This window comes from Octopus bimaculoides, chromosome 11 (genome assembly GCF_046866305.1).
Source record: "Octopus bimaculoides isolate indiv1 chromosome 11, ASM4686630v1, whole genome shotgun sequence".
In the NCBI taxonomy this organism is placed as follows: Eukaryota; Metazoa; Mollusca; class Cephalopoda; order Octopoda; family Octopodidae; genus Octopus; species Octopus bimaculoides.
Genome location: NC_142938.1, coordinates 40,261,292 through 40,289,000, shown reverse-complemented (window position 1 = coordinate 40,289,000; position 27,709 = coordinate 40,261,292). Strand labels below are relative to the sequence as shown.

General features: G+C 36.0%; 1 protein-coding gene and 2 long non-coding RNA genes across 6 annotated transcripts in view; 1 reads left to right on the top strand and 2 right to left on the bottom strand.

The window, feature by feature from the left end:
• LOC106880241 (uncharacterized) overlaps positions 1-27,709 on the top strand; it is a 57,993-nt gene that overhangs the window by 16,817 nt on the left and 13,467 nt on the right. The window contains exon 1 of one of the 4 annotated variants that reach the window (XM_014931354.3): positions 1,043-1,279. The exons of the other annotated variants lie outside the window; for them this stretch is intronic. The gene's annotated coding sequence lies outside the window, so the exon portion shown is untranslated. Of the gene's footprint in view, positions 1-1,042; positions 1,280-27,709 lie in introns of those variants that run through there. 4 annotated transcript variants of the gene reach the window in all.
• LOC149133267 (uncharacterized) lies at positions 1,343-9,285 on the bottom strand. The gene is made up of 2 exons (XR_016243650.1): positions 1,895-9,285; positions 1,343-1,476 (listed from the first exon to the last, which is right to left on the bottom strand). It is a non-coding gene; the product is annotated as an uncharacterized LOC149133267 (long non-coding RNA).
• LOC149133266 (uncharacterized) lies at positions 11,276-25,906 on the bottom strand. The gene is made up of 3 exons (XR_016243651.1): positions 21,136-25,906; positions 16,176-21,098; positions 11,276-16,134 (listed from the first exon to the last, which is right to left on the bottom strand). It is a non-coding gene; the product is annotated as an uncharacterized LOC149133266 (long non-coding RNA).

Genomic DNA, 27,709 nt, shown 5'->3' with positions numbered 1-27,709 from the left:
TCCTCATTGGTTTCCTAGCAACATATTTTTCCAAGAATATTGGAAATAAATGATACTGCTTAAAAGGTGGTGACAGTCGTTTACAACTATATAATGTCAAGACAAGGGTCTTCACATACATGCACCCAGGCGTGCGTGCACACACACATACATATTCATATCTACACACATGTACACGTGCAGTTCCTGTATACTAAACTCTCAAGTAAGACTGGTCAGCTTAGAGCTATAGTAAAGCGCACTTGCCCAAGTTGCTACACTGTAGAACTGAACCCAAAACCCCATGGTTGGGAAACCACAATTTGTGTGTGTGTATCATCGTTTAGTGTCTGCTTTCCATGCTGGCATGGGTTGGACGTTTTGACTGAGAACTGGCAAGCCAGGAGGCTGCACCAGGCTCCAATCGAATAGATATATAGATACCTTTTCTCATCACTCTTTTTAATGTCCATCATTCATGCTGGCATTAGTTGGATGTTAACTTACAGTTCATTATATGAACGTAAGATATTCTGTATGATTTGATGTGTGTATGGTATATATTATGTAACATCTTATATATGTTATATATATTATCTCGTACACACACATATAATATTACTCATGTAAATCATATGGAGTGACATTTTTATTTTATATATTATCTGTTACATACAATGTATATTACGTTATGTATGTGTAATATTCAATAGTTGTATTTATAATTATACATACACATATTGTAATGTGTGTGTGTAAAAACCGGCTTGAGTGCTTATGTGAATGGAAAACTGTCATATTTCGCCCACATCTTTCCGTAATGAATTTAGAATGTTTAGTGAGGTCAGTGTTGTTATTTTTGTCTTTTGTGAGTAGAAATGTTATGAATGATTTTGTTTCTCTCGACATGTTTAAAAAGCACTTGTCCTCTCTTCCTTTCTCTCTCTCTCATATATCTCTATATATATTTATATATAAAACCTCTAAAATACATTTTAAAAGATAGACGGGAAACGTTTTATTCAAATTAATCTTACAAACATTAGGTGGTGTTTAATTAAGCGTTTTAAGGGGAAAACATCAACCGATGTTAATGAAGGTAGCTCAGTGCATAGGAATATTTATTGTTCCACATTATACTAAACACACACAGAGACCAGGAGTATCAAGCAGTACTCTCTCCTTCTCGCCTTATATGCTCTAACAACTCGACACTTCCTATTACCATGGTTGCTGGTTCTGTGTCACACTGAAGATTTGCTGCCAAAATGTCTGACCAGTTGTTGGTTATTTAAAAACGGTTAGTAGCATCGGTTATCTTGTACGGAGACATTTCTTTTTTTCTTTTCTGTCTTTTGAATCTTTGTAATCGTAGCATTATTGTTGTTGTGAACTCTAGTGTTGAAACAGACTCCCAATTTCGTTGACTTCCAGTATTTCCGTTTCGGTAAAGTAACGAATGCCGTCAACTTCATTTCTCTTCATATCTGATTGTAACTTAAAAAAGAAAAAGAAAAAAAAGAAAGAGAAAACAAATTCATTCTACTTTAAGATGGTGTTTATTTTAGATTTATTTGGGTTATGTTATAATTTGAACTGCGGAAATTGAAAGAAAGTAATTTTTTTTTTTTTTTTGTGTGTGTATATATGTCAACTTATATCTTTTGACCCAGTAAACAGCCAATCTATCTAAATTTGTTTGAATAGTAAATTATTTTTAATGTTTGTAACTATTTGAAATGAAGAGGATACGCTTTCGTTTTCGGTTTTCAATTCTCGCAGTTAAACTACATAGTAACCTTTTATTTCTCCCACTCCCATCGTGGTCATTATTCAAAGCATGTGTGCGTGCGCACGCGTCTGTCTGTAAATGTATTTTTGACACTGATGTCCTTTCGGTGCTGAGTCAACGTACCTGTTATTAAAATCATGATTTGTCACACGATCCCATTTCGCTTTCTTCCCTGAATACCGAAGTCCTGTGCCTTTAAACAAAATAAGGAATAATAATAATAGTCATCGTACACATTCATCTCGCTCTTCTTCTAACCCCCACCTCTCACTCTCTTTCTGAAGGTAGTTGCTGTATATTATTACTCTTTTCCATCTGATTATTATATTACGTACTCTCTTTCTTTCCATCTCCCTTCTTCCATTCTATTTCCACCCTGATATCGTTATGTCTTTATGCTGGTTATTCACACACCGCCTGGTCTGGCCTCCTGCTAATAATGCAAGTCTCAGTCCTTGACAGCTGTCTTGAGAACTTGTCGTGTTTCTTCCACTGACAGTGGTCGACTCCGAGCAGCATTATTAATACCTGCATTTTATTCTTCTCCCTCTCTATTTTTCTTCTCCTTCCCTTTATTTTTGTTCTCTCTCTCTCTCTATTTTCATTCTGTCTCTCTCTCTCTCTCTATTTTCATTCTGTCTCTCTCTCTCTCTCTCTCTATTTTCATTCTGTCTCTCTCTCTCTCTCTCTCTTTTTTCATTCTGTCTCTCTCTCTCTCTCTCTCTATTTTCATTCTGTCTCTCTCTCTCTATTTTCATTCTGCCTCTCTATTTGTTTTCATTCTGTCTCTCTCTCTCTCTATTTTCATTCTGTCTCTCTCTCTCTCTCTCTATTTTCATTCTCTCTCTCTCTCTATTTTCATTCTCTCTCTATTTTCGTTCTCTCTCTATTTTCGTTCTCTCTCTATTTTCGTTCTCTCTCTATTTTCGTTCTCTTTCTATTTTCGTTCTCTTTCTATTTTCGTTCTCTCTCTATTTTCATTCTCTCTCTATTTTCATTGTCTCTCTCTCTCTCTCTATTTTCATTCTGTCTTTATTTTCATTCTGTTTCTCTCTCTCTCTCTCTCTTTCTCTCTCTCTCTCTCTCTCTCTTTCTCTCTCTCTCTCTCTCTCTCTCTCTCTCTCTCTCTCGCTCTCGCACGCACGCACGCACGCACACAAAATTACAAATAGGTTACTGCCTGCCAAGCCACTATATTCATAAATACTAGATTTCCCTTTCGAAGACCAATAATTTAAACTAGCTTATAAATACAGTGGTTGGAATTTCTCAGTAAAGATATATACTGGGAGAAAAATTACAGCATGAACGAGACTGTGTGAATGTGGGGGGTGGGGATGTTGTTTTTTTTTCTTTAGATATTTGTACTTTTTTGTGTTTAGTTAGAATGGAATACTTTGTAAAACAATATAGGTTCAGGAAATTTTTTACGAATTGAAACTGAATCTTATGTTGATATAAAAAGGGAGAAAAACGAAACTCGGTAGTGATTTCTACATCAGTTTGAAAGTTTAAAATACAGATTTATTTGAAACCAATTTTCTGTTGTTTATGGCTTTTAAATGTAGGTCTTGAATTGTCTTATTTAAAATACTTTTCTGCACATCAACATCATCTGTGTTATCTGAATCTTTGAATACAGTTAAGCTTTAACCTGTGCCTCCATAGTTATTACTGTCAGTCAGCTATTGGGTTGCATTTATTGATCAAGGCCAGATATATTGTGAGAGGATTGTTTTTTTTTTTTGGTGTAATAGAAGTTTTCTTGAATAGATGATGACTGATTGCTTTAAAATGTGCATATCAATCATAATGTAAAAAAATATACGTATGCTTTATCTTTTACTTGTTTCAGTCATTAGACACTGGCCATACTGGAGCACCGCCTTGAATTTTTCAGTCCAATGAATCAACTTCAGTACTTTTTGTTAAGCCTGGTACTTATTTCTATTAGTCTCTTTTCCTGAACTGCTAAGTTACAGGGACATAAATACACCGGTTGTCAAGCGGTGTTGGGACAAACACATATGCACCACCCCCACCCCTTAGTTTCCATCTACTGAATCCGCTCACAAGGCTTTGGTTGGCCTGAGGCTATAGTAGGAGATACTTACCCAAGGTGCCACACAGTGAGACTGAACCCAGAAACATAAAGCTGGGAAGCAAGCTTCTGACCACACAGCCACATCTGTGCCTATATATCATATATCAACTCTTTGGGCATCATGGTCTCTGCAATAAAAAAGGTCAATTTGAAAGTGTGTGTGCATACACAAGTTCACAATCTTAGAATTTTTGATTTTAATCATTTAATCAGAAGGTTTGAGCATTACCCACAATCCTTTTCACGGTCTCTGAGATTTGTGGATGGGAATTGAGTGAGAGGAGCGGTCTCAAACCAGACCTGGTCCGAATGGTGCTAGAAGCACCCTGGTGATGTTAAACCAGGCAATGGATTATATCTACCACCCAACTAGACCAAGGTGGGATTTGAATACAAAAGCCAGAATAAATACCACAGTTGTTCCATTTCACTGCTCTGGATTGATACTTTTGTTTTTTCTTGACTGCTGAAAGAATTAAAAGGTAAAATTAACCATAGCAGGATTTGAACTCTGATTCACAATGTTGGAACAAATCCTATGAAGCATTCTGTCCAATGCTATAATGACTCTGCCAATTCACCTTGTAGTGTGTGTTCAATATTCTCCATATTTTGTGCTAGGGGTTAGACAGTTGTGGAAATGGATTGCGAATGTGAATTTTTTTTTTTTAATAAAATTATTCCTAATTGAAGACCAATGAAAAGTTTAGCTCTTTAGCATTCACATTATTGTCAAAAGTAATGCTTATTTATTCACATTGTTTTGAATTAATCGTGCATTATTTTGGTGAAGTAACTGTTAAGTTTTAGAATGATATTGTGGGATTGGTGTGAAAGGCCACATCCGGCCAGTTTGATCATGAAACAATATTATAGCCAGTTTAAATATAAAAGAGTTAAATGCACATTCTACTCACAAATGTTACACTCAAAGACACACAGGCATAGTAAAATAAAAGATTCAATTATGTAAATCTGAATAAAGTAACTTTGTTTCCTAGGGGCTGTCTGCTTTATTAGAAACAAAATTTAAGAATATAGCATACATGTACACTTAATAACCAAACAAGGAATGACTATTTACTTTAGGTTTGTTCAAGGTGAACTAAAAGATTCTCTGAAATAGTATTATCGGGAATGCTTTACCAAATTCATTCCAATTCTTATGTACCCTACAGTTGATGTATAACTGTCTTTCAAAGAAAAGACTAGGATGATCTTTCTTTCTGCTCTACAGAAGTCATTATCATTTAACATCTGTTTTCCATGCTGGCCTGGGTTGAACAGTTTGACTGGAACTGGTATGGCTAAGGGCCACACCAGACTCTATTGTCTGTTCTGGCATGATTTCTATGACTGGATGCCCTTAATGCCAACCATTCCACAGAGTGTGCGAGGTGTTTTTTTTCTTCTTCATATGTGGTACCAGTACCAGTATCAATTCTGCTGTGGTAGATGGGTCTTCTTGAGTACAGCAATACACCAGATATCTCGGTCCTTAGACACCTCCATCGTAAGGCTAAGATTGGCCCTCAATATTTCATCCCATGTCTTTCTTGGTCTCCCTCTTCCACAAGTTCATCCACTTGAAGTGATCAGCACTTCTGTATGCAACTGTCTACATCCATATTTGTGCCAATCAATACTAGCCAGTAAAATTCTTCTTTGCTTTATGCTGTGTGTGTGTATATGAGAGAGAGATAGAGAATAGTTTGAGTTGCTGGGAGTTTAGCAAAACTCTAATAGTGATCCTCCTCAGTAACTTCTTCGTCAAGTTTTGCTATGTTACTAAATTTGCAGCAATTCTTTGCTTACCAAATGTGTTACTTTTGAGTTTCTGTCAAATTTCTCAAGTTACTGCTATGTACGCCTGCTATTTAAGTCTACAAAGTATGGTTTGTTTCTGCGGTTGACATCTCCAGAACTCTGAAACTGGGACTTGCAGGTTATGCCTTTGACTTATTGATTGGTAATATGGTTCTGTTATATCTGTCAAGACAGCAATGTGAAAATATCCATTTTATCATTTTTGAAATATCAAAACTGAAAAAATATATCTGTTTGCCCTCTTAACACTGCTGGACAACTGGTGTTGACTTGTTTACATCCATGTACTGTAGTGGTCTGGTAAAAGAGGCTGATAGAATAAGTACCAGACTGGGTCCATTTGTTTTGACTAAAACTCTTCAAGGTGATGGTCCACCATGGCCACAACCCTATAAGTGAAACTATTAAAAATAATAAGATATAAATTTTCAGTTTCTTTTGTATTTAGATGTTCAAAGTTTAAAGTCTTCTGACATTTATTATATCTAAATTACTGAAAGCTGAGTGTTTAGATGTCCTTGTACTACACACACTCTTGCTAACAATGTCTATTAATTCCTGTTGGATAAAATATTTGTTTTATTAAATTGAGCTGGGTTTGAACACTGAATATGCAAATACTTTTTCAGTTGTCTATAATTCTACCAATCCTTCATATATATCTATAAAACATATCTTTTTCTTAAATTTACATTATCCCTTGGTTTGGAGCCCATATTTTTAGTGGAGAAAGAATTTGCTGTTTAGCCCCCAGTATTGCTTTATTCTTTTTTTGTAAATACAATAGTGTTTTGAGAGGCTTGACTGCTATATCTAGCAGGCAGTGACCTTGTATAAGCCTTCTTGTTGGCTTGAGAAAAATTGTTTTATGTATTAATAAGTTACATTTGGTGTTATTAGTGGAGGCAGTATCTTAGACTTTCAACTGCAGTGTTGGAATTGAATTAATTTCCAGTAAACACTTTGTCAATAAGACAATACTAATTTCCAGTCTCAAACAGTTTAGCACCACCTTGAATCTGGTTCAGTCTTTTTCTTTTGCCAGTCAAGGTTGTTTGTTGAAAACATCTTTTGAACATATTTTCAACCTTTTATATATAGATACAGGTGTGATTGCTAAGAGGTTTGCTTTACAACCATATGATTCTGAGTTTAGTCCCACTGCATGGCACCTTGGCCAAGTGTCTTCTGCTATAGCTCAGACTGCTCAAAGCCTTGTGAGTGGATTTGGTAGCTGGAAATTTGTGTGTGTGTATGTGACTCTCCTTCCTTTGCTGCTTGACAACTGGTATTGATGTATTTATGTCCACATGACTTAGTGGTTTGGCAAAAGACACTGATAGAATAAGTACAAGGCCTAAAAAGAATTCAAGGCAGTACCCTGGCATGGCCATAGTCTAATGACTGAAATAAGTGAAAGATACTATTGGTGCTGTAAATCTTTTATGCTGTAGTTCCACAGCTGCTGATTATGGTGACTAGTACAAAGATTAACATGTCAAATTGAGGTCAAATTTTGTGACTCCATGTGCTATTTGTAGATAAATAATTTCTAATATTATATTTCTATGTAAGGTGGCAAGCTGGCAGAATCACCAGCATGCTGGGCAAAATGCTTAGTGGCATTTCTTTCCTTCCTTACATTCTGAGTTCAAATTCTGCCTAGGTCAACTTTACCTTTCATCCTTTCAGAGTTGATAAAATAAGTACAAGTTGAGCACTGGGGTTGATGTAATTGATTTACTCCCATCCACCAAAATTGCTGGCCTTGTTCCAAAATTTGAAACCAATATTGTTTCTATGCATCTTCTTAGCAAGAAAGCTTAAGTGGTACAGGGCACACTGATCATCCAAAATCAGATTGATTTTGAAGGATCAGTGCGTCTCACCCATTGACTCTATTGAACTGTTTTAACAAATGATGCTCAATACTTTGTCACATTTGATCACATCCTTTGTGTTACATTTGACTGATTTAGGGTTAAGCATGTTTAGACATTTAGCAAATATAAGCACACTACACTGCAGTCATATGTGCATCCCTTCTTTAAGAGGAATTTCTATTTTTAAATTTCTCCTGTTATAGTCAAGTGAACAATAGAAAGACTAAAACTATTTGACTATTTGTGTTATTTTGCAAACAACTTGTAGGTGACAGTTGATGCTGTGAGTTTAAATTTCAGCCAGTCTTTATCAAAGATCTGTCTCCAATTCTCAGTAATCTACAAAGCTGAGGAATATGTGTCCATAGGATATTTGATCATCGCCATCACTTTAATGTCCACTTTTCCTTGCTTGTATGGATTGAACAGGATTTGTTGAGGTAGATTTTTTCAATGCCCAGATGCCCTTTCTTTCTCCAGCCCTCATCTGTTTCCATGGCCAGTTACTTTTCACAGAAGACTGGAAACAAACAGTGGTTCTTGTGTACTACAATCATGTAATATCACTACAAGGATGGACTCCACTCCACACGCATTCTCTCTCTCAATAGTGCTTGAAATAATGCCATCAATCCCACTGTTACAAACTGTTATTTATTATGCAAGAATTTCTCTATGAAAGTTGCTTTATGGAGAAATGTTATATAACATTGAAATATAAATGAATTACAATAGATTAGATATATAACTGGGAGAATGTGTTGAATATAATTGTGAGTGAGTTTGGTGTCACACTGCTAAGTATACATCAAACAGTTTTGCAAAACTATTAATCCTGATGTAAAGAATGACTGGTTTATCTGTATTGCAGGCACACTGGAATAATCTCTGGAACTGTTTGATATTATGGCACTGAGATCAAAGATAATTTCTAATTTAAAAATGTTTAATCAGTTAACTCTTATTCTAGTTGTGGCAAATGAGCTCACTTCCATTTTGCATATACTTTACCTAATTTATCTGTAGATCCCTTGTTTGTTTAACAAATCTAAAATGAATTGGATGTTTTCATATAAACCTCATTTGCTTTTCAAAGTAGTTATACTATTCTCTTACTAGTTTATCATTGGATTAGTGGCCTTGCAGTAGTTCCACCTTCGGTGGTATATAGTTGATCTCAAAATGCTGAATGAAAATTGGATGTGGGCAAGGTTTGAACTCACAAGCATATTGTTTAAAAAGAAATTATACAAAGAGAGAATAGAAGGTGCAGGAAATATTCAAGTTATTAAGTTGAAGAGATTAATGTAGCATTAAGATCTCTACAATCCTTTAAATAGAGCAACCTGCTCATTGTTAGGGGTCAATGTTAGGGGTCATCCCACATTGTCAGGTGGCTGCATTACTGGATTACTCTGCAGTGAGCATCTTTTGATTTAAGTCTCAGAACATTGCTATGCTAACAATAGTTTACCTGGTCAGATATTCAATTATGTTTTATAACACAGACAGGCTAGACAAAGACTACAACCATACTTGGTTCTGTCTTAATCTTGAAAAAAAAAACAAAAAAAACCCACTTCATAATTCCAATATTTTCTGTATATTCTACTCTCTTGATTGTTCAGGCTTTTCAGTCCCTCCTCCTCAACCTTTTCCTTCAATTTTTTTCCCCTCCTTTTTTGCAAATTAACTTATTCTTTTTTTTACAAGTTGGAGCTTTATCGTTTTACAACTGATTTTAATGTCTCCACAGATAATATTTGTGAATCATGTCAAAGGCTGGCAAAAGGTTTTCGGATTTTTGAAGTACAGTGGTGCCTTGACTTAGGAGTTTAATTTGTGACGGAGCTTGTAACTCATATTACTCGTATGTCAAATCAATTTTCTCCATAGAAATGAATTGAAATGCCATTAATCTGCTCTGCCCCACCCCCTGGCTGGCATTATAGCCTTTATCAATTCTGTCTGCTTCAGTATGGTGCAGATCATGGAAGTGCTATGCTTGTACTGCTTTGCCAAGTCTACCTTGGTCATGTTTTTCAATAATTTCTTTCTTTAATTCAATGCCCATCATCCGCTTCTTCTCACCACCGTCCTTCACACTCACTTTATTTGGACCCATGGTTGGAAAAATGAAGTTTTGCAAAATAATTGCGAGCACAACACTTATGCTTCTGTATCCTGCAACTGCTTAGTAAGCATTTTACCACCCATCTAGCTAATGATCCACTAGTGATCTTCGCACTTGCTAACGCTCATGTATGTCTAGCTATTGATCTACTAATGATCTTTGCACTTGCTAACATACATGTCTGTCTACCTATGGCATTCATAGCGGTGGGGTGTCAGAAGCTGGCTCGCAACTCAAAGCAAAAAATCAGCTGAGAGACGGCTCATATCTCGAAAAACTTGTTAGTTGGGACACTTGTAAGTCAAGATAGCACTGTGATCACTTTACAAACCCCACTTAAACATGTGGCCTTCTGAAGCTTGACCTTCATCTAGCAATACATTTATCCCCTGAAGCAACATTGTTGCCTTGCTCAACCTAACTGATAATTATAATTAGGTGGTTATCATGAGCACTTGCTAGATGGAAAACACTAATTAGATATATAATCATGTAACATACATTTAAAGATAATATATGAAGGAGAATTGTAACAGCTTTGGTTTTAAGTTTGCAAATTTGTTGGATTCTTTCATAGCTAGAATTAGCAGATTTGATTTGACCTACCTCTATCCGTTCTTCATTTTGTGTTCAGTTGACTTGATCTAGAGAGATGGGCCAAGTAAATAGTGAACAAGAGCTAATACTGGGTTGATATGATTGTCTAAATCACTTGAAAGCACACCCCAGAATAGCTAAAGGTGTATATAATATGTGTGTGTGTGTGTGTGAAAATATATATATATATATATATATATATATTTATCACATGCCAGGGGGGAAAACTAGAAGTAGTTGATAGCTTCCGTTTCCTAGGTGACCAAGCCAGTAGCAAGGGTGGATGCTCTGAGAGTGTAGCTGCCAAAATAAGAATAGCCTGGGCAAAGTTCAGGGAGCTCCTACCTCTGCTGGTAACAAAGGGCCTCTCGCTCAGAGTGAAAGATACTGTATGATGCTTGTGCGCAAACACCCATGCTACACAGCAGTGAAATATGTGCTGTGACTGCTGAGGACATGCACAGGCTTGAAAAAAATGAAGCTAGTATGCTCTGCTGGATGTGTAATGTCAGTGTGCATATACAACAGAGTGTTAGCACTGAGAGAAAAGTTGGACACAAAAAGCATCAGATGTGGTGTGCAAGAGAGATGACTGTGCTGGTATGATCATGTTTTGTGTATGGATGAGGACAGCTGTGTGAAAAAGTGTCACACCCTAACAGTGGAAGGAACCTGTGGAAGAGGTAGACCCAAGAAGACATGGGATGAGGTAAAGCACGACCTTCAAACGTTGGGCCTCACAGAGGCAATGGAAAGCATCCGAGACCCATGGAGATATGCTGTGGTTGAGAAGACCTGGCAAGTCAAGCGAGATCATGGCTGATGCCAGTGTTGCATAATCTTCATTTGTTGTGCAGTTATGCTGTGCTTGAGAAGACCTGATGAGTTGAGCGAAATCATAGTCATGACTGATGCCACTGGCACATAAAAAGCACCACTCAAATGTGGTTGATGCCAGTGCCACCTGACTGGCCCCCGTGCCGGTAGCACGTAAAAAGCACCCACTACACTTTGAGTGGTTGGCGTTAGGGAAGGCATCCAGCTGTAGAAACCTTGCCAGATCAGATTGGAGCCTGGTGCAGCCTTGTGGCTTGCCAGTCCTCAGTCAAACTATCCAACCCATGTCAGCTTGGAAAGCAGACATTAAACGATATTGATGATGATGATATATATATAATAGATTATTCTATGTTGGTGTAGATTAGGCTTTTTTTTTTTTTCTTACACCTTCATTTCATAAGGCACATGGCCTCAAATTTGTTGGGTGGAAGCAGTTAATTATGTAAGTCACACTGAATTGATCTCAGAAAGATTAAAAGCACTTGACTTCAGCATGATTTGAACTCTGAACATAAGAGTTGGAACAAATATAGCAAAGCGTTTGGTTCAATGCCTTAACAATTCCTCCAGTCCAGAGCACAATCATGAGGTAGTGAGTTCAATTCCTGGACCAGGCTGTGTGTTGTGTTCTTGAGCAAGAAACTTTGTCACATTGCTCCAGTTCACTCAGCTGTAGAAATGAGTTGCAACATTACTAGTGCTAAGCTGTGTTGGCTTTTGCCTTTCCTTTGGATAACATTGGTGGTGTGGAGAGGGGAGGCTGGTATGCATGGGCGACTGCTGATCTTCCCTAAACAACCTTGCCTGGATTATGCCTTGGAGGGTAACTTTCTAGGTGCAGTCCCATGGTTATCCATGACCAAAGGGGTCCTTTACCCTTTATATAATTGTTTTACTTTGCTACAGTCTATGTATGTAATCCTTTAACTATGGAACAAAATTTGATGTAATGAGTGTTCATGAAAATTCCATGGTTGATTAGTAATCTATAAGACTGCTGGAAATTTACAGAGTACCATAAAACATAATTTATAAAATTCTAAGACAATGCTACCACCTAATTCATAGTCTTTAGCTACAACCTGAGAAGCCCAAGGAATTTGTGTATGTTTGCCTCATGGACAACAGGAATTGCAAAATCGTCAGATTAGACAAATGTCCAACATTAACAAATACAATTTACCTATCACTGATATTGCAGTTATGTTAGTTCAATTTCACTGAAAGGCATCTGCTAGAGCTTTGGATTGAGTAGTAATTTGTGAGTGGAATTTGGTAAATGGACTCTATACAGAAGTTCATATGTGTGTGTATCTGTATTTAGATAAGTGTTGTTTTCAAAATGTGTAATTTAGTAAGTTGAGAAAAAATGTTGATGAAATAAGTCCTGTTGGGAGGATGAATATGACTAAACTATTGAAATCTGTGTCCCAGCTTGGCTTCTGTCAAGAAAACTAGTAGAAAAAGATTAAAAATATATTTTAAACTTTGGACACAACTATGTTTCTATGAGAGAAATGCATGCAAAAAGCAACTCAGTTTATTTCAGCAGTAAGACTACAAAGAGATATTTGCACAAACACTCCTTAATGATAGAATTCTCTGTAATGAGACCTTCCCAATTTTGGATATAAAATTTAAATGTTGCAATTGAAGTTATACCTGTAAATGTTCAGTAAATATATTGAGAATGTATATTTGTGCAATGTCTGTGGAAAGAGCGAAATAAACTTAATGTGTGGCTAGACTGATAATTGGGTTTATTTATGTAATTATATGTGTGTGTGTGTGTATATATAATGTGAATGGAATAGACAAAGTAAATCATATCAAAAGTTTTATTTTTCATTCTCAACCCAAGTGTTTATGTGAGATAAATGCATGTTTTAAAAAAATTCACTTCATCAGTGAGATGATAAATGAGATATTTACTCAAAGCAGGCTCGTTTATATACTCTTGTAGTTGCCATAAAGAACACTATGTATTATAAATAAATCTGAAGTGTGGAGCATTTCTTTTCTGTGTGTATGTGTATACATTCATTTATCTCACAGATTCTTAATTGTATCTCATGGGTAAGAAAATCTTTGTATTTTTATTTTGATATGCATTCCTTGATTCGTTTTTGGGTCAATCTATTTTCAATTTATTTTGACTGAAATTCTCTTCCCAACCACAACTTCTGGTTTAATCTCACTGTGCAGCACTCAATGCAAGTGTCTTCTACAATAGCCCTGGAGGCCAACCAAACCCTTGTAAATATGTTTGGTAGAAACTAAAAGAAACTAAAAGAAGCCCATTTTGTGTGTGTTTACATTTGCTACTCTTTGATAGTTGCTTGATATGAGCAGTTGTTGTTGTCACTGCTCTTTCAAGAAATGATCTACTTGCTTCCTACATTCAAAAGATACATGAAATAAGAGATTCTTTACTTGAAAAACAAGTAAGGGTTAAACAATTCCTCTATAACATTTGTCTAACCCATGCTAGCATGGAAAAACAACTGAAAATGAACAGTACCATTATTTATTCATATATTAGCTCATACATTATATGATTATTAGTATCTGAAATTTTTTATAGCTTTTTTTTATTTTCGATCTAGAACAAGTATACAGAAATCTGAGGGGGTCATATATTTTCTCTAAAAGTGTTACATTTCTATGTATACATAATATATAGATGTTGATGGTTAAGTTAAAATTCTGTGTTTGATTGGGGCTACTGATGATGTTTTTGATTAATTTTCCATGGCCATTATTTCAGTTTGCATTATTTCAAAATCCTAAATTTAGTTTTAATAAACTAAGTATATTGGAATTGAAGTAAAGAATTAATAGTTTATGGCTTACAGAAAATGGCTTTGTTATCCTAAACAAAACTAATTTGGAGATTTTGTTGAATCAGGGTAGTAAAATTTGCTGAAGATTTTTGGCCATCAGGACATCTGACTTCGACAAATGTAATGATATGAACCAGATTAATGATCTTGGGTTTCAATACTATATTAGTAGAATTTAGAAATAACAGAAGTGGTACTATTTGTAGAGAGGGAGAGAAACACGCATACCCTCCCACCTTGGAAGAGTCTTTTTTTTTTTTTTTAAGTCTAAGACTGACATATTTTAGTAGTTATTGTTAGTGATATGTAGACTTATTACAGAGTGAATAACAGTATATTTAAGACGGCAGTGGAATGACTTGACAAAAGTAGTGAGACCCAGAGGAGGAAATCTCCAATGGAAAATGGCTCTTTTAATGAGGTCATTGCCTCAGTGCTGTGTGGAACTTTTTTTTTCTTCTTCAGCTGACTACAGGCATTCAGAATGAGGTCTTTTTTTTCATCTGCAATATGAAGCAGCTCATTCCTTCACTGGTAATTAGAGGAAAATTGAACAATGCTTAAAGCCACACCCTTTGAAAATTTAGAATAATTAACAACCATCTTTAATGTGATCGATGTTTAAGTTGAAACCTTTTTTAAAAAAAACAGATGGTCTCCATTTTAAAGCTGTTATGGTGTTAGATTGATCATTAGAACAAGCAACTTATCTGAAGCTCTCTTAATGCTTGTGAAATTTTCAGTTTTTAATATAAGACATTATGCTGCATGTCTTCCTCTTTCCGCCATTGAAATTTGTAACTTTAGTTGTAATAATTGTGTGAGAGTGAGTGCAATTTTATATTTTTGAATTTGATATATTATTAAATTCTAGTATGCAGTAAATCTAAATCTGAGTAGGCTTTTACAACTATTAGATTACAACTCTAGTTAGCACATGCACATATACACACCATTTTTTTCATCTAATTATTTATACATTTGTGCAATTAAATTATGCACAAGCTCCCCCCTCTCTCACTCTCCCTTCCTCTTGCTTCTTTCATTCTAGATGTAACATCTTTCTACATTTTCTTTTATGGGCTTTATTAGTTTCTTTCATTTTGTCTTCATATAGATTGGATAGGCTTTGTCATATTATTGGTCCATGAATTGTGATGACCTACTTCACTGCAAGTGTTTTTATAGTCATTCCGAACAGGATATTTAATTTAAATATACCTAACTGAAGAATGAGCATCTGGACATTTAAGAGAAATTCCTCAATATACTTATTCTATTCAGTAATTGATTCTCAGCCTTATAAGGCCATTGATTTTTTAAAGCCTTATTGGGTTTTGATATGTTTTAATTCCTGGATAGTTAGATATAGGACCATAAATTTAATTTTTTTTCTTTCTCATGAAGACAAACTTTCATATATTTTAGATCAAACACTGTAAATGTTCCAATTTTATGCCTAATTTGCATTTAAGTGGATGGCAATTCTGTAATTTTATTGCAATATAGAGCTTTTCAACCACATAAACTTATGTTTGTTGCCCAACCACATGGTTCCAAGTTTAGTCTCATTGTGTGGCATCTTGGGCAAGTGTCTACTATAGCCTCTGGCCAACCAAATCCTTGAGTGAATTTGCTAGATGGAAACTGAAAGAAACCCAAAGTACCAAACTAAAAAAAAAAAAAAAAAAGGTACTTGGTTCGATTCCTTCAACTACAAATTCTTCAAGGTTATGCCCCAGCATGGCTGCAGTCTAATGTCTGAAACAAAAAATGAAGATTACTTTGTGTGTGTGTCTAAACATTTGCATTACTTGTGAGCTGGATTTGCATCAGAAATTGAGACAACTAAAAGAATAAACACAACATATCCAGAAGGACTCATGTTCAAAGCACTAAAAGTTTATTGGTCAATGGAGGCAATCATACTGATCTTACCATACTCCCATCTTTTATGGACATCTATTCTAGGGCACTAGATGGAACAGTTCCTAGAGCTGCTGAGCTAATAATCACTTTCAATGAATGAGGAAAATAAAGCACCAGCTGACAGTTTCATTTTGCTAACACACACACACACACACACACACACACACACACACACACACACACACACACACAATTCTTACTTTCTACTTGTTTCAATCATTGGACTGTGGTCATACAAGGATCCTGCCTTGAAGGGTTTAGTCAAACAGATCAACCCCAGTACTTTTTAAGTCTGGTACTTATTCTGTCAGTCTTCTTTTACTGAACTGCTAAGTTACAGGGATGTAAACATAACACCAGTTGTCAAGTGGTTATAGGTATATGAACACACACCCATATATACACCCAATGAGCTTCTTCAGTTTGTCTCCCAACTTCATTCACAAGGCATTGGTTATCCTGGGGCTATAGTAGGAGACACTTATCGAAAGTGCCTTGCTGTCGGACAGAACCTGAAACCATATAGTTTGCAATGCAAACTTCTTAACCACTCAACCGTGCCTACCCCAAGTGTCAGTTTCAATTACAAAAGAATTTTTTCTACAGGTGCAAGCATGGCTGTATGATTAAGAAGTTTGCTTTTCAGGTTCAATCACACTGTGCAGCACCTTGGGCATGTTTCTTCCTGGGCTGACCAAATCCTTATGGGTAAATTTGGTAGGCAGCTGTAAAAGATGTGTGTGTGTTTACATATGCATTACTCTGAAAATTGCTGAGCTACAAGCATCCGAGTCAAGAAATTAACCATTAGCATTGTACCTTCAAAAATTTGGGGAATAAGAAATCCTTTGCTTATAAACAAATATGGATTAACAGCAGAAACATCTGGCTGTAAAACAATGTCTCAGTAATATATTCATCTAACTCATGCTAGCATGGAAAAATTAATGTACAATGAGCAAACAAAATGCACTTTTTGAAGTATAGTGGGTACAATAAGTTGGATGTAGCTAACATTTGATCTATTCTTACAAGATAAACAGTAAAGTCAATTTGGTTGAAAATTAACTCCACATGCAAGTTGCTACAAACTAAGTATTAGACTGTTGTTTTCTGATTTGCCCAAACTCTACTAATATTGGAAAAATATACTCAGTTCTTAGAAAAAAAAAATCTTTTATTTCTTAAAGTCACTATGAATCATGACAGCTGTACTCCAAATTCCTTATATTGAATAATAGATCTTTGTGGAGTCCTGGTGATAAATCTGTTAATTTGTACAGTGACTGATCTAGTCTGGGTAACTGATACATTTGAAATGCTAGTGGTTCTTAGCCAAACACATAAATTGCTCTCTCACATGAGATTTTAGTGGTTGTTAACCAACCAGTTTACTTCACATGAACCTCTGTTTGTTAGCTAACCAGATTACTTCACCTCAGCTTTAATGGTTGATAATCAACCAAATTCTCACATGAGATCTTGTGGCGTTAACCAGCCACATAAATTGCTTTCACATATGAGCTCTAGTGGTTGTTAACCAATTAGATAAATTGCTTTTTCGCGTGAGCTCTAGTGCAGCCGTTTTTTGCTATAGTAAAATAAAAATATTACTAAAGTGATGTAATGAGGAAGTGGGAAGGAGGGGATTCTCTTTACCACTGCTACTACACTGAATTCAAGCAGTTAGACAGAAAACCCTTCCTAGATAGTGTTGCTTGGACTTTGCAACTGGTGAAAATATTATTGTATTCACTTTCAATTTGCAAATGGCATATTGAGGGTTTGATCTTGTGTGATTGCATGCACATGCATATTTTGTAATAAATCAATTTTAAGTCTTTTAAGTTAGTGTTAATCTAGAAATGATTTTTTTCTAATATGAATTCAACTTTCGATATATATTATATGCCCAAACTTTCACACTTAGTGTTAATTACCTATATAATATTACCTAATTACCTATATATTAAACTTCCCTTGGTTCCAAGTTCAAATTCTATATGACTTGGACACTACAGTCCTAGAACACTATCCAGGGGTGGTGCCAGGAAACAGGATGATCACAAACACAATGGTTTTGATCAATAACCTGCTTGATCAAGGCTAACTTGGAACTAAAAACAAATAAAATGGATTCATTTGACTCTGATCTTCCTTTATAGGATAAAAAAAAAATGGGGTTCTTGGAGCTGAACTAAAACATTCATTCAATAATTTGTCTGACTGTAAAATATATACCATTTTAAAAAGTTTGCTTGAATCATTTGTAAGTGTATAGGAGCAGTGGGGGTTTTTGTCTGATTTTTTTTTTTTTTTATCCCAACCCACCTGAGACTGGCCTCTAGATCTATGATACAGACTTAGTGCATTATTTACATTCAACGGATATTTGTCCTCATCTTGTTCGTTGTTAACACAACGTTTCGGCTGATATACCCTCCAGCCTTCTTCAGGTGTCTTGGGGAAATTTCGAACCTGGGTTCTCATTCCTAAGTTATTTTTCGATGCTATTATTATTGTTCAGATCACTGCCTGGAATCTAACTTGGAATCTTAGGGTTAGTAGCCTGCGCTCTTAACCACTATGCCATATGTCCGTGGGCAATTATGGAGTGAATTTTAGGGTTTATAATTCTAATATTTTTCTATCCTTCATTAATACAGGTCCCCATATGCTGCTCATATCTGCACTTGGTCTGCTTAGGAGGTTGTTGTGTCCTAGCATATGTGCTGCTTCTTTTAGTTTTCATATTTTCCAGTGGTCTTCTCTGTCTATTATTTTAGCTTCATCCCACAGGGGGTGGTGGTCTCCATTTTTTTTCTATACATGATCAGCTTTACCTGATTTATCAATATCTCCTCGTGTCACAGCTTTGCGATGTTCCTCTACCTTTATTTTGAAGGGGCGGCATGTTTCACCTTTGTATAACCTACGACAACTGCATGGAATGGAGTACACGCAGTCTTTGGTCATATTCTCTTCTATTGGTGGTTTTACTCGAAAGAGATATTTGTGGAGTGTTGTATTACTCTTGAATACTGCCCTGATGTCATATGGGCTGCATATCTTTTCCGAGAGGCCTTTCACATAGGGTAGACAGACTGTGGACAGTTTATTGGCTTCGTTCTCTTTCTTCTTCATAATTGGAGTGGATAGAATACTTTTGGGGTAGTTGTTGCTTAACAGATCGTTATTGAGCTTGATCATTTCTTTGGTGTGTTTCACGATCACTACTTATTCTTTGCACGATGTTTTAGGCACTGAGCAATCCCTCTCTTTACACTGTATGGATGGTGGAAATTGAAGTTGAGGTATCGTCCAGTAAAGGTCAGCTTGCAGTATGCAGATGTCCTGAATCCATACTTGGTGCGTGTTATTAATACATCCAGGAATGCCAGCTGATTGTCTTTTTCCTTTTCCATTGTGAACTCTATGGATGGCTTTATTTGAGTTCACATGATCTAACAGCACTTGGACATTTTCCTGGTGGGGCCAGAGTATAAAGGTGTCATCAACATATCATAGCCATAGTGTTGGTTTTAGTGGTGTTGATCCTAAAGCCAAATTCTCAAAGTATTCCATGTATATAGTGGCTATTACTGGTGATAATGGCGAACCCATAGCTAAACCCTCCTCTTGTCGATATATATCAGTGTCCATACTGAAGTGGGTAGTTTCTACACAGAAGGTCAACATCTCCAAGTTTCTTATTGGTATACTAGTGCGTTCTTTTAGACGGGTGTCTGTCACTAGTTTTTCTTGTATCACTGATAGTGCTTCACCACTATCCACTTCACAGAATTGATCAAGGATACCCCCATTGAATCCAACCAGATGGTGAGTCTAGATGTAATAAGCCTGTTCACCAAAGTCCCAATTGGTGAAGCACTATCGGTGATACAAGAACACCCAGTACACTCTGTAAAGTGGTTGGCATTAGGAAGGGCATTCAACCGTAAAAATCCAAACCAGACTGGTGCAGGTCTCTGGTTTACCTGATCCAGTCAAACCGTCTTAACCATGCCAGCATAGGAAACTGATACTAAATAATAATGATGGTGCTTTATCATTCATACTGAGTAAAATGTCTCTTGGTCATCTCTTTTCTAGCATTGTACTGTACAGCATAAGAGTATGCGTATGCACATTAGTATGGTATTGTTGAGTACCATACTGTGTTGGTGGTAAATTATTGATGCACAGTTCGTTACTTGGGGACTAATTCCTGTTGTAGCTCTTTTCATGTATTGTAACACTCTTTAAGTAAAGCTTGAGTGTCGTAACTCCAACCTCATCACTGCCACTTGAATCTAATACAAACTAATCAATGGATTGATACTTCTGACCATGAAAGGTCAGACAATTAAGTCCACTGCATTTATGGACTGAATAAATATAATTTTTGTATGATTGCACCTAGAGCAGTAATCCCCAGCTAGTTTTGGTTTAGTAGAGTGTATATGAAAGAAACGTAAAGTTTGTAGCATTTTTTGTGATTGTTAAACTCAGTGGATTTGTTATTTGTGTATGCTAATGTTAGCTTACATACATGTGTACCTTTCAGAATGTACTTCACATTTAATTTTGAGAATGTAAGATGACAAAATTAGAATATTTATACTTAAAGACATATTAGAAATATTGAAGCTGATAAAAGTGCAAAATTAATGATCTTACATTTAAAAAAATTTTTAATATTGTATAATGTGCAGCACACAACATACGTGTGTGTGTGTGTGTGTGTGTGTGTGCGCGCGCGCGCACACACACAGGTGTGGCTGTGTGGTAAGAAGCTTGCTTCCCAACCACAGAGTTCTGGGTTCAATCCCACTGTGTAATACTTTGGCCAAGTGTCTTCTATATCTTTGGGCTGACCAAAAGCTTGCAAGTGGATTTTGCTGATTGAAACTGAAGGATGCTCATTGTGTGTGTGTGGAAATTTGTATTTGTCAACCGCTGCAGCTTGACGACCAGTTTTAGTGTGTTTACGTCCTCATAACATAGAACTTCTATTGGTCTCCTTCGCCAACCCACTGAGCTTCAAAAGATGAACCCTGGGGTTGTTCACCTCAAGACCTTTTGAAGTGGTACTGCAACATGGTCACAGTCAAATGACTGAAACAAGTAAAATATAAGACACTCTCTCGCGCACACTCTCTTGCAAACTCTATCTCTCTCTCTCTCGCGCACACTCTCTTGCAAACTCTATCTCTCTCTCTCTCTCGCTCTGTCTGTCTCTCTCTCACGCTCTGTCTTGCAAACTCTCTGTCCATCTCTTTGTGTTGATATCATTCTAGAGCAGGTAAAAATTTAGGTTCCTTGTAAATGTTATCTTTGTTTTGATAATTGTAAATCGCATGGCTTTGTTGAAGAACAAAGTGATATAAAGATCTTTTTAAATCATAAAGTAGTGAAGAGACATGTAAAGCTTACTTGAGATTCATTTTCTAGTGTTTACACGTTTAGGACATTAATTTGCAAGCTTGGTTTTTCTGCCACATCTGTAGCAAGCTATTAACCCCTTCCATACAAGCTCTTTAAAGTGTCATTTCTATAACATTGCTTAAATTTTTGTTTATAAAAATTTGAAATCACTGTAATACAATTACACCAAAAAAAAAAAAAAAAAAATAACAAAAAAATCTGAATGAAGATTAAGGGTTGGAATTTGACTACAATGAAAAGCTTGACATTAATTCAATAGAATTTCAAACATTTCCACTCCTTTATTAAGGGCAAAGTATGGGGCTGAACCCATTAACTTGAAAGGATTGAATGACTTACGCTTCCTATTTCTGAGAGATGAATGTATTGAGGATTGTTTAAGACCACTCACCCTTGGTCAAGCAGACCTTATGGTATGAAAGTAACTGAAAAAGTGTTGATGCTGGATGGTTACGTTTTTGACTGTTTGAGGTGGTATCAAAAAGTTCCCAGACTAGTTCTGTAGCGTGCCAACAGCTGACAGCACACAGTTGCATGCACAGTGAGAGCTAGCAGTGACCTTCATGGGGCAGTGTGCCAATTGACATCGCTGTGTTTATTTTGCAACTTATTAAATTTTTGTGATCATGTGTAAGCTGTAATCTGTGATTTTGTCATAGACAGGAAGTTGGAACAAAGATCCAACATGAAATTTTGCATTTAACTTGGGAGGTTTGCTACAGAAACATTGAGCATGCTTCGGCAAGCTTACAGCAACGAAGCAATGGATCATATGCAATATTCACCTTTAGAATATGATTGAGGGTTAAGAAAAACATTGGGATGAGACAGTATTATTAAAAAGCAACAAGGCATTAAACATGGTGCAAGCAACCTCTCTATATGATTACTAGTTATTTGTTTTAACTGTTCTGAGCCTTAGATTTTATTTTCTACTAAATAAACTGTCACTCAGTAATCATCTTGAGTAGGTTGCCAATTTAATATTTAATTCAGCATTTTAAAATGGTACCCTTTAGTGTTTTATCTTTTTTATAAATTGTAATACATAGAGTAGGGGACCATTTTAAAAGATAGGAGGATTAATTAGTAATTGATTGTAGGGTACTTGAGAAGTGTTGCTCTTTTGACTTCTTACAACAATCTCTTGTGATGTAGATAAGCCTTTCTGAGCATTGTTCTAAGTTTGTGGTAAGACAATTCTTATGATAGTTTACTTTGTAAAACTGTTTAAACAACTACTCGCGTTTGTGAAGATAAATTTAAAATGCCAGATATTGGGCACCTGGATCAAGCTTTTTTTTTTCTTTTTTTTTTTCTTCGAATTACTTACCTTAGGCAGGTCTTGTACTAAGCTCTAATTGTGATACAGCTATATTTGCCTATACTTCATGCCTGTGATGCAGTAACTTCTCTCTCTATAGAAGTTTGTGACCATCATCATCATCATCATCATTAATGCTATCAGTTGGATTGGTTTACAGTTGTTACATATCACCATTCTTTTTTTATTCAAGTCCTCTGCTGTGATGCTAACATCATATGATCTCAGAGTTACCATACCTTCTACAACACTTTTTTCATCACCAACCAAATATCCAGCTTGAAGTACTTTATTTTCTTTGCTAAGTTACTTTGGGAGCAAAATAAGCCAGCACTTCATCTCATGCCTCCTCTTATATTACTATTTCTATGGCTTCATACTTAAATTAATATCTTATAGCTGTTTCAGCTATTTTAATCTTTATTTTTTGGTTAAATAGCATTCTGTGAAAGAAAAAAAAAACAGATGTGTGACTTGGCTTGCTGGAAGCTTTTGTGAGTGGAATAAAACAGCACAGTTTCAGTGAAGGTGGGATTGTGTTGTCTCTAGACAATATTTACTTGTCTCCGAGAACTTACCTAATTACAAAAAAATGCCATACTTTTGTTTGGATTTCACTTACTTCATGGAACTAGATATATTGCTGATTGACAAAATAATTTGAACTGGTTTTATTTTTTTCTCTTGTAAGATATTAGCATGGCAATGTTTATTTTTGGTATCACAAGAGGTCATTGTAATTAGGTCTGTCAGTCAAAACCAGTCTGGTTGGGTGGGTGGGGGTAGGAAATTAATAGGATTGCCATTAGTCTTATTTAGCATTAGTTTTTTTTGTTTTTTTTTTCAATCTTCTCTTGAACTTGCTTTATACACAACACACTGAGAAACAAGGTATAAAATATTTTATGTTATTAAGTAAATTGACAATGTATGCACAAAATATTTTTGAGAATATTTCTAAGTGCCTTGCTGGTATCTGAAAGTCAGAACGGTAAATAACTTCCTTTAGCTTATGATCGAGCATAATATACAGTTCAAAAACATTGTGAAGTGCGTGCATATGTGTGGCAAGCATCATGAGAATGTTTGAGAAGGAAATCTAGTGAACAAGTAACAAAGTTGAAATAATTTCTTAGCTGCCATTTATTTATTAAGGTAGATTTGGTATTATAATAGTTGCTGGTAATGCCATATGTCCCTAATAGAATGCATGTGAGGGATAAGATAGTAACATCTAAATGTTATAAAATGTGGCTTTTTGACTATGAAGGATTAAGGGGTTGGTTTGTAGAAATTGTTTATGAGAGTGATAGAGAACAAAAGAGTGAAAGATCACTTAATCAAATATACCTGTGGCCTGCTTTTACTCATGTACACACACTGTAGTATCACATAGCAGTTGAAAGAATAGTCAAAGGTTTGTAATGTCAGATGTGAGACACTGTCCATGGCAAGTTACTTATTAACTAGCAATGGTCTTTTATTACTGTAAACAGTGGAAGTGCTGTGTAATTGACTTGGGCTAAACCTCTTCCAGAGGTAAAGGTCAGATGATGAACTCTGGGTATGTTGACTCATTCTAAATTCACTAAAGTTGGATTTTCATTAGTGCCCAATAACCCCAATGAGTTAAGGCACTCGCTGTCTCGTGTAACTCCTGGTCAACCCTGACTTAACAAATCAAGCATATAGTGTCCTTTTAACTTTAAAAACACAAGGTATAATTTGAGTGAAATTTGGCTGCTAGTTCTAGCAAGCTGATTGATCACATAGAGGCTTCTTTAAGATTGTGATGGCTAGTGTATGTTATACATTTATATACTGTATACTTAAATGGACAATTTCATTGGTACTAAAGTACATTGCTTAATCAATGAACATATATTACTCCCCATTCTATTTCTCATAAATAACACTTGACATGAAATCTCTCAAGTTCTAACTTTGACCACACCCATCACTTACTACTGACACACATTCTCTTTTCACTGACATTTTACACCCACCTACTATCTTTGATCTAGTTAAAGTACCTAGGTTACATGCACTCATTTGTAAATTCCTTGCCAAATAGTGGCGTCCATACCTGTATATCAAATACATTATCATTCTCCTTTCTATCAAGAGAACATAACTTTATCATATTTGTTTCTCTTTCAATCATATTTCTCTATCATATTTATCTCTGTCACACTAGCTTCTCTCTATCTAGCTATTGGTTTCATTTTGTCTAAGCATATCTAAGATACCTTATCTAATGCATTTTATGGACCTAAAAAGGCAGAATGAGCATGGTGTGAACACCTTTCATTATAAATTAGTTTGCTGATAGTTTAACTTGGGATTAACTACAACTAACACTATAATTCTTGACTTGCTCCTCTACATGCCTGATTGCACCAAATAGTCTAACTGATCAAATCCAGCCTCTCACACTTATCCTACAATGTTATTCTAAAAATAAACAATTACATCATCAAAATCTTGAAGCTACAATATAATGAATGATTGATTTTAAACAATGTGAAAAAATAAGCATAACATTTGACAGTAATCTGAATGCCAAAGGGTTAACCTGGCAAACCCCCAAGTGGTTTGCTAAAAGCTATATTGCAGCCATTCATGCAGCTGCACCTAGCTTGCAACACCTAGAAAAAGTCACCTACTCTCTACAGCTGGGTGTACATTTACATTTTAAAATACTTGGATTGAATCTCATTCTATAGAAATTTTAGCACTTCTTTGCAGACATTCTTACTAAACAGTGAAAATATGCATAAAAACCTTAAAATCTCTTATTGTTGTCATGTGTATACCATGTGATAGTAGTCATCAAGGTTGAACCAATAAAATCATAATCCCAATCACTGACCCCTTTAAACAAGCTCAACTCAACACTTGAGTGTCACACTACTATAAGAATGTTGCCATTGACATTCACAAAACTGCCTTCACTTATGAATACTCCTCAGCCAGTTCCTCGCCATCAAAGCATCCCCACCTTTCTCTCTCTCCCTCTACCCACACACACAATGTAGTAACTCACTTGTTTTGCTTATTTCTATTTCAAATGATCACTACTGGCATATATCAGATCCTGTTCTAATCATTTTCCATAATACTTAAAGTTCAAATTAAAGATTTAGCAATATTAACATTACCTATTGGTGCTACTTTCTTCCTTGGTAAACAAGAATAAAATAAAATTAAAATACTCATGAAATTAGTCTGTTTCCTACACTTCAGACATACCAGTCCTTAGCTAGGTTTACTCCTCAGCTTTCACTTGTACTTATTTTCCTGGCAACACAGTATCCAACATTGAGGTCTTGTATCATGCAAGCCTTCCCAGTATGGTTACCCTGCTTCGACACTGCAGACTGCACTGCATGAAGGATGGCTGCATTCCAAAGGATATTCTCTATGGGGAGCTGGCATCTGAAAGAAGAGCCATCGATTGACCTCAGCTGTAATACTTGTATGTTGTAGAATGAGATTTGAAGGCCCTTGGAGAGTCTTGCAGCTGAATGGCCAACATGGAGAAAAGAGATTAATGAGCACAGCAGCAGACAAAGTAGCACAGTAACTTCAACACTGTCATTCATGTATAAGTCTGTTTAGCCACTGGAGATGCTACTCCAGCTGAGCTGAAAACAGCAAGGATACTACCCATGGTCACCTCTGACCGAAGGAGGTCCGAGTAAATTTTCAGCTTAATGGACTGAAACAATGCAAAATGGTATGCCATGTTCAGATACAATGTGCTATTAAGTTCAAGAATTGACCCAATGATCTAATGATTGAGAGCTTAATACTCAAACAACTAGGCCACACACTTTAACATGTACTTAGTAGTTTATTAACAATGGTTTATTTGTCAGACTGGTGCCCTTTTTTGTGTATATTCCTGCAATACACTAATCTTTAGCTATATGTTTATTAGAATATAACAATATTGTACTTAATCTGCAAACGAAAATATAGTGTGTGTGTGTGGGGGTGGGGATCTGAATAGGTTACCAAGCATTTGAAATAACATTTTCCTTTTACAGTTCAAATTCCACTTGGGTTGATATGTTTTAATCCTTTCAGAATATATTTATTTCAGTAACTAAACTAGTCACTCTAGAGTACTACATTCAAAGCTTCAGTTGATCCCATCAGCCCCAAACAAGTTATGGGACAAACAGCAGCAGTTGTTCAGCAGTGTAAACACACACACACACACACACACACACACACACACACACACAGAATAAATATACACACATAGTTGAGCCCTTTCAGTTTACATCTAGCAAATTTCACTCAAAATGTGTTGGTCATCCTAGGGATGTGTTTGTAAATTATTTGTAAGAGATGCATTTTTCACTTGTAATTTTTTCTGCCTTTCATTAACCCACTATGAAAGGAAATGATAAACACACAAACACTTTCTCTCCATCTCATATGCACGTATGCATGCGTACACATGCACGCACACTGTACATATAACATGTATATGTAGTTGTTACATATCACTAAGATTCTTCAATTGCTGACTGATAACTTATAGTCAATCATGTGATACGATGACTGGTGTAGCAGCACCATAGTCAACTGCTACAAAGGTAAAGGTGATGCATTAAATATGAATAATTACAGAGGTATCAAGTTGTTGGATAAGGTGATGAAAGTCATGGAGAGGGTCATAGCCTAACTGATTAGAGAGAGTTAGTTTAGACGAGATGCAGTTTGTATTTGTGCCAGGTAGAAGCACCTTTGATGCTATATTTCTGGTAAGAAAGCTGCAGGAAAAATTCCTAGCCAAAGATACACCTCTGTACTTGACTCTTGTTGACATGGAGAAAGCCTTTGACAAGGTCCCCCAATCCCTTATCTGGTGGTCAATGCTGAAATTAAGGATAGATGAGTGGTTAGTGAGAGCTGTACAAGTATAGTGAAGAATTCCATGTAGAAGTAGGGGTCCACTAAGGATCTATCCTCAGCCCCCTCTTATTCATTATAGT